At 53.4% G+C, this 7,673-nt stretch overlaps 1 long non-coding RNA gene across 1 annotated transcript; it reads left to right on the forward strand.

Annotated features, from left to right (window-relative positions):
* The first annotated feature begins 81 nt into the window (after positions 1–81).
* Positions 82–7,086, forward strand: LOC144739316 (uncharacterized). The gene is made up of 3 exons (XR_013589407.1): positions 82–206; positions 2,790–2,892; positions 7,046–7,086. It is a non-coding gene; the product is annotated as an uncharacterized LOC144739316 (long non-coding RNA).
* The last annotated feature ends 587 nt before the right edge of the window (positions 7,087–7,673 follow it).

A 7,673-nucleotide genomic window follows, 5' to 3' on the forward strand; every position in this document is an offset into this window, starting at 1 on the left:
GAATCGACGCCGCACACAACTCTACCGCGCGTCGATTCCCATTGATTTAACACGGCGAGCAATCGATTCCTCCACGAATCGAACCACATAAACACCGCCCCCACCCCATCACCCACTGAGGCCTGAATCGCCTGCCATCGATTCATCAAAAGCGACGACTCCGCGGCAATCGATTCCAAATCGAAGATGGCGGCGTTCAACAAGGGGTAACGTTTCCGATAATTCAGTCGAGAAAATTTTCGTCGATAATTTAATCGATCGATCGTTTCGCCGTTTCGATCACTTCGATCGGGGAATGTCTCCCGAGGGATCGGTCTAGATTTGTGCGTGGTTTTTTTGGTTAAAAACCACCCCATTCTTCTCGCTGCGATGTTTGTGTTGAACGTGGTCGAGTTTGTGCGTGTTGAGGTTTGGGGAGCGGTGGCGCAGTGGTTAGCGCGCTACGCTGCGGCTGCTGCTGCTACGCGCGAGAGGGAGAGGGGAGAGGGAAGGGAGAGAGAGACAGCGGGGAGATGGAGAGAGAGGGGTGAGAACGAGAGAGGGGAGCGAGGTGGGTGAGAGAGGAGAGAGAGGTGGAGAGATGGAGAGAGAGGGACATGGAGAGAGAGGGGTGAGAGCGAGGGAGATGGAGAGGTGGGTGAGAGAGAGATGGAGAGATGGGAGAGAGAGGTGGGTGAGAGAGAGATGGAGAGAGGTGGGTGAGAGAGAGATGGAGAGAGGTGGGTGAGAGAGAGACGGAGAGAGGTGGGTGAGAGAGAGATGGAGAGAGGTGGGTGAGAGAGAGATGGAGAGAGGTGGGTGAGAGAGAGAGGGAGAGAGGTGGGTGAGAGAGAGACGGAGAGAGGTGGGTGAGAGAGAGACGGAGAGAGGTGGGTGAGAGAGAGATGGAGAGAGGTGGGTGAGAGAGAGACGGAGAGAGGTGGGTGAGAGAGAGATGGAGAGAGGTGGGTGAGAGAGAGACGGAGAGAGGTGGGTGAGAGAGAGACGGAGAGAGGTGGGTGAGAGAGAGACGGAGAGAGGTGGGTGAGAGAGAGACGGAGAGAGGTGGGTGAGAGAGAGACGGAGAGAGGTGGGTGAGAGAGAGAGGGAGAGAGGTGGGTGAGAGAGAGACGGAGAGAGGTGGGTGAGAGAGAGACGGAGAGAGGTGGGTGAGAGAGAGACGGAGAGAGGTGGGTGAGAGAGAGATGGAGAGAGGTGGGTGAGAGAGAGAGGGAGAGAGGTGGGTGAGAGAGAGACGGAGAGAGGTGGGTGAGAGAGAGACGGAGAGAGGTGGGTGAGAGAGAGATGGAGAGAGGTGGGTGAGAGAGAGACGGAGAGAGGTGGGTGAGAGAGAGATGGAGAGAGGTGGGTGAGAGAGAGACGGAGAGAGGTGGGTGAGAGAGAGACGGAGAGAGGTGGGTGAGAGAGAGACGGAGAGAGGTGGGTGAGAGAGAGACGGAGAGAGGTGGGTGAGAGAGAGACGGAGAGAGGTGGGTGAGAGAGAGACGGAGAGAGGTGGGTGAGAGAGAGATGGAGAGAGGTGGGTGAGAGAGAGATGGAGAGAGGTGGGTGAGAGAGAGAGGGAGAGAGGTGGGTGAGAGAGAGACGGAGAGAGGTGGGTGAGAGATGGAGCGAGGTGGGTGAGAGAGAGACGGAGAGAGGTGGGTGAGAGAGAGATGGAGAGAGGTGGGTGAGAGATGGAGCGAGGTGGGTGAGAGAGAGACGGAGAGAGGTGGGTGAGAGAGAGACGGAGAGAGGTGGGTGAGAGAGAGACGGAGAGAGGTGGGTGAGAGATGGAGCGAGGTGGGTGAGAGAGAGACGGAGAGAGGTGGGTGAGAGATGGAGAGAGGTGGGTGAGAGAGAGACGGAGAGAGGTGGGTGAGAGAGAGACGGAGAGAGGTGGGTGAGAGATGGAGCGAGGTGGGTGAGAGAGAGACGGAGAGAGGTGGGTGAGAGAGAGATGGAGCGAGGTGGGTGAGAGAGAGACGGAGAGAGGTGGGTGAGAGAGAGATGGAGAGAGGTGGGTGAGAGAGATGGAGAGAGGTGGGTGAGAGACGGAGAGAGGTGGGTGAGAGAGAGATGGAGAGAGGTGGGTGAGAGAGAGATGGAGAGAGGTGGGTGAGAGAGAGACGGAGAGAGGTGGGTGAGAGAGAGACGGAGAGAGGTGGGTGAGAGAGAGACGGAGAGAGGTGGGTGAGAGAGAGATGGAGAGAGGTGGGTGAGAGAGATGGAGAGAGGTGGGTGAGAGAGACGGAGAGAGGTGGGTGAGAGAGAGATGGAGAGAGGTGGGTGAGAGAGAGATGGAGAGAGGTGGGTGAGAGAGAGACGGAGAGAGGTGGGTGAGAGAGAGACGGAGAGAGGTGGGTGAGAGAGAGACGGAGAGAGGTGGGTGAGAGAGAGATGGAGAGAGGTGGGTGAGAGAGAGACGGAGAGAGGTGGGTGAGAGAGAGACGGAGAGAGGTGGGTGAGAGAGAGACGGAGAGAGGTGGGTGAGAGAGAGATGGAGAGAGGTGGGTGAGAGAGACGGAGAGAGGTGGGTGAGAGAGAGATGGAGAGAGGTGGGTGAGAGAGAGATGGAGAGAGGTGGGTGAGAGAGAGACGGAGAGAGGTGGGTGAGAGAGAGACGGAGAGAGGTGGGTGAGAGAGAGATGGAGAGAGGGGTGAGAGAGGGGTGAGAGCGAGGGGGATGGAGAGGTGGGAGAGAGAGGTGGGTGAGAGAGAGCTGGAGAGAGGGGTGAGAGAGAGATGGAGAGAGGTGGGTGAGAGAGATGGAGAGAGGCTTCGCTCATGGACGCTGTCGGCCCGTCTAGGTACGGCCTTATCCTCTCCAACAAGAAGAAGGCAGCAGCAGCAGCGCTACCACCACGTGGCACGCTCCCCAGGCCGTCCGTGTTCGACGATGACTCTGACGAGGTGAGCTGATGGAGTGTAGAGTGTCGTGTATAGTGTATAGTAGTGTGTAGTTTATAGTAGTTTATAGTAGTGTGTGGTGTATAGTGTAGTTTATAGTAGTGTGTGGTGTATGGTGTAGTTTATAGTAGTGTGTAGTGTAGTCTATAGTAGTGTATAGCGGTGTAGTGTAGTGTATAGTGTAGTCTAGTGGTGTGTAGCGCAGTGTGTGTGTGGTGGTGGTGTGTGATGGTGGAGTGTGTGTGATTGAGGTGAGTGTGTTGGTAGTGTGTGTGTTGGTCGTGTGTGAGTGTGTGTGATTGAGGTGAGTGTGTTGGTAGTGTGTGTGTTGGTCGTGTGTGAGTGTGTGTGATTGAGGTGAGTGTGTTGGTAGTGTGTGTGTTGGTCGTGTGTGAGTGTGTGTGATTGAGGTGAGTGTGTTGGTAGTGTGTGTGTTGGTCGTGTGTGAGTGTGTGTGATTGAGGTGAGTGTGTTGGTAGTGAGTGTGTTGGTCGTGTGTGAGTGTGTGTGATTGAGGTGAGTGTGTTGGTAGTGTGTGTGTGCGTGATGGTGAGTGTGTGTGTGTGCCTGATGGTGTGTGTGATGGTGAGTGAGTGTGTTGGTAGTGTGAGTGTGTGCGTGATGGTGAGTGAGTGTGATGGTAGTGTGTGTGGTCGTGTGTGTGTGTTGGTCATGTGTGTGTGTGTGATGGTGAGTGGGTGTGTGATGGTGAGTGTGTGTGTGTGTGTTGGTCGTGTGTGTGTGTGTGATGGTGAGTGTGTGTGTGATGGTGAGTGTGTGTGTGATGGTGAGTGTGTGTGTGTTGGTCATGTGTGTGTGTGTGTGTGATGGTGAGTGTGTGTGTGATGGTGAGTGTGTGTGTGTGTTGGTCGTGTGTGTGTGTGTGATGGTGAGTGTGTGTGTGATGGTGAGTGTGTGATGGTGAGTGTGTGTGTGTGTTGGTCGTGTGTGTGTGTGTGATGGTGAGTGTGTGTGTGATGGTGAGTGTGTGTGTGATGGTGAGTGTGTGTGTGTGATGGTGAGTGTGTGTGTGTGATGGTGAGTGTGTGTGTGATGGTGAGTGTGTGTGTGATGGTGAGTGTGTGTGTGTTGGTCATGTGTGTGTGTGTGATGGTGAGTGTGTGTGTTGGTCGTGTGTGTGATGGTGAGTGTGTGTGTGATGGTGAGTGTGTGTGTGATGGTGAGTGTGTGTGTGATGGTGAGTGTGTGTGTGATGGTGAGTGTGTGTGTGATGGTGAGTGTGTGTGTGATGGTGTGTGTGTGATGGTGTGTGTGTGATGGTGAGTGTGTGTGTGTGTTGGTCATGTGTGTGTGTGTGTGTTGGTCATGTGTGTGTGTGTGTGATGGTGAGTGTGTGTGTGATGGTGAGTGTGTGTGTGATGGTGGGTGTGTGTGTGTGTGTGTTGGTCATGTGTGTGTGTGTGATGGTGAGTGTGTGTGTGATGGTGAGTGTGTGTGTGATGGTCATGTGTGTGTGTGTGTGATGGTGAGTGTGTGTGTGATGGTGAGTGTGTGTGTGATGGTGAGTGTGTGTGTGTGTGTTTGTGCGTGTGTGTGTGTGATGGTGTGTGTGTGATGGTGTGTGTGTGATGGTGTGTGTGTGATGGTGAGTGTGTGTGTGTGTTGGTCATGTGTGTGTGTGTGTGTTGGTCATGTGTGTGTGTGTGTGATGGTGAGTGTGTGTGTGATGGTGAGTGTGTGTGTGTGTTGGTCATGTGTGTGTGTTGGTCATGTGTGTGTGTGTGATGGTGAGTGTGTGTGTGATGGTGAGTGTGTGTGTGATGGTCATGTGTGTGTGTGTGTGATGGTGAGTGTGTGTGTGATGGTGAGTGTGTGTGTGATGGTGAGTGTGTGTGTGATGGTGAGTGTGTGTGTTGGTCGTGTGTGTGTGATGGTGAGTGTGTGTGTGTGTGATGGTGAGTGTGTGTGTGATGGTGAGTGTGTGTGTGTGATGGTGAGTGTGTGTGTGTGATGGTGAGTGTGTGTGTGTGTGATGGTGAGTGTGTGTGTGTGTGATGGTGAGTGTGTGTGTGTGTGATGGTGAGTGTGTGTGTGATGGTGAGTGTGTGTGTGATGGTGAGTGTGTGTGTGATGGTGTGTGTGTGTGTTGGTCGTGTGTGTGTGTGTGATGGTGAGTGGGTGTGTGATGGTGTGTGTGTGATGGTGAGTGGGTGTGTGTGTTGGTCGTGTGTGTGTGTGTGATGGTGAGTGTGTGTGTGTGATGGTGAGTGTGTGTTGGTCGTGTGTGTGTGTGTGTGATGGTGAGTGTGTGTGTGTGATGGTGAGTGTGTGTGTGTTTGTGCGTGTGTGTGTGATGGTGAGTGTGTGTGTGATGGTGTGTGTGTGTGTGATGGTGAGTGTGTGTGTGATGGTGAGTGTGTGTGTGTGATGGTCGTGTGTGTGTGTGTGATGGTGAGTGTGTGTGTGATGGTGAGTGTGTGTGTGATGGTGAGTGTGTGTGTGTGTGATGGTGAGTGTGTGTGTGTGTGATGGTGAGTGTGTGTGTGATGGTGAGTGTGTGTGTGTGATGGTGAGTGTGTGTGTGTGTGATGGTGAGTGTGTGTGTGTGTGATGGTGAGTGTGTGTGTGTGTGTGATGGTGAGTGTGTGTGTGTGTGATGGTGAGTGTGTGTGTGATGGTGAGTGTGTGTGTGATGGTGAGTGTGTGTGTGATGGTGAGTGTGTGTGTGATGGTGAGTGTGTGTGTGATGGTGAGTGTGTGTGTGTGTGATGGTGGGTGAGTGTGTGTGTGATGGTGAGTGTGTGTGTGTGTGATGGTGAGTGTGTGTGTGATGGTGAGTGTGTGTGTGATGGTGAGTGTGTGTGTGTGTGATGGTGAGTGTGTGTGTGTGTGATGGTGAGTGTGTGTGTGTGTGATGGTGAGTGTGTGTGTGTGTGATGGTGAGTGTGTGTGTGATGGTGAGTGTGTGTGTGATGGTGTGTGTGTGTGTTGGTCGTGTGTGTGTGTGTGATGGTGAGTGGGTGTGTGATGGTGTGTGTGTGATGGTGAGTGTGTGTGTGTGTGATGGTGAGTGTGTGTGTGTGATGGTGAGTGTGTGTTGGTCGTGTGTGTGTGTGTGATGGTGAGTGTGTGTGTGTGATGGTGAGTGTGTGTGTGTTTGTGCGTGTGTGTGTGATGGTGAGTGTGTGTGTGATGGTGTGTGTGTGTGTGATGGTGAGTGTGTGTGTGATGGTGAGTGTGTGTGTGTGATGTTGGTGAGTGTGTGTGTGATGGTGAGTGTGTGTGTGATGGTGAGTGTGTGTGTGTGTGATGGTGAGTGTGTGTGTGTGTGATGGTGAGTGTGTGTGTGTGTGATGGTGAGTGTGTGTGTGATGGTGAGTGTGTGTGTGATGGTGAGTGTGTGTGTGTGTTGGTCGTGAGTGTGTGTGTGATGGTGAGTGTGTGTGTGTGTGTGATGGTGAGTGTGTGTGTGATGGTGAGTGTGTGTGTGTGTGATGGTGAGTGTGTGTGTGATGGTGAGTGTGTGTGTGTGTGATGGTGAGTGTGTGTGTGATGGTGAGTGTGTGTGTGTGTGATGGTGAGTGTGTGTGTGTGTGATGGTGAGTGTGTGTGTGATGGTGAGTGTGTGTGTGTGTGATGGTGAGTGTGTGTGTGTGATGGTGAGTGTGTGTGTGTGATGGTGAGTGTGTGTGTGTGATGGTGAGTGTGTGTGTGTGTGATGGTGAGTGTGTGTGTGTGTGATGGTGAGTGTGTGTGTGTGTGATGGTGAGTGTGTGTGTGATGGTGAGTGTGTGTGTGTGATGGTGAGTGTGTGTGTGATGGTGAGTGTGTGTGTGTGATGGTGAGTGTGTGTGTGTGATGGTGAGTGTGTGTGTGTGTGATGGTGAGTGAGTGTGTGTGTGATGGTGAGTGTGTGTGTGTGTGATGGTGAGTGTGTGTGTGATGGTGAGTGTGTGTGTGTGTGATGGTGAGTGTGTGTGTGTGTGATGGTGAGTGTGTGTGTGTGTTGGTCGTGTGTGTGTGTGTTGGTCGTGTGTGTGTGTGTGATGGTGAGTGTGTGTGTGATGGTGAGTGTGTGTGTGTGATGGTGAGTGTGTGTGTGTGTTGGTCGTGTGTGTGTGTGTGATGGTGAGTGTGTGTGTGTGATGGTGAGTGTGTGTGTGTGATGGTGAGTGTGTGTTTGTTCGTGTGTCAGGACACGGTGGGGAATGAGTTACAGAGGGAGGCGGATAAAAAGAAGAACATGAAACAGGTGACACCACTCACCACTCACACTCACCACTCACACTCACCACTCACACTCACCACTCACACTCACCACTCACACTCACCACTCACACTCACCACTCACACTCACCACTCACACTCACCACTCGCACTCACCACTCGCACTCACCACTCACACTCACCACTCACACTCACCACTCACACTCACCACTCACACTCACCACTCGCACTCACCACTCGCACTCACCACTCACACTCACCACTCACACTCACCACTCACACTCACCACTCGCACTCACCACTCGCACTCACCACTCGCACTCACCACTCGCACTCACCACCAACACTCACCACTCACACTCGCACTCACCACTCACACTCACCACTCACACTCACCACTCACACTCACCACTCACCACTCACACTCACCACTCACACTCACCACTCACACTCGCCACTCACACTCGCCACTCACACTCACCACTCACACTCACACTCACCACTCACCACTCACACTCACACTCACCACTCGCACTCACCACTCGCACTCACCACTCGCACTCACCACTCACACTCACCACTCACACTCACCACTC

The sequence above is a fragment of the Lampetra planeri genome, unplaced genomic scaffold, assembly GCF_965212315.1.
Source record: "Lampetra planeri unplaced genomic scaffold, kcLamPlan1.2.h2 scaffold_143, whole genome shotgun sequence".
In the NCBI taxonomy this organism is placed as follows: Eukaryota; Metazoa; Chordata; class Hyperoartia; order Petromyzontiformes; family Petromyzontidae; genus Lampetra; species Lampetra planeri.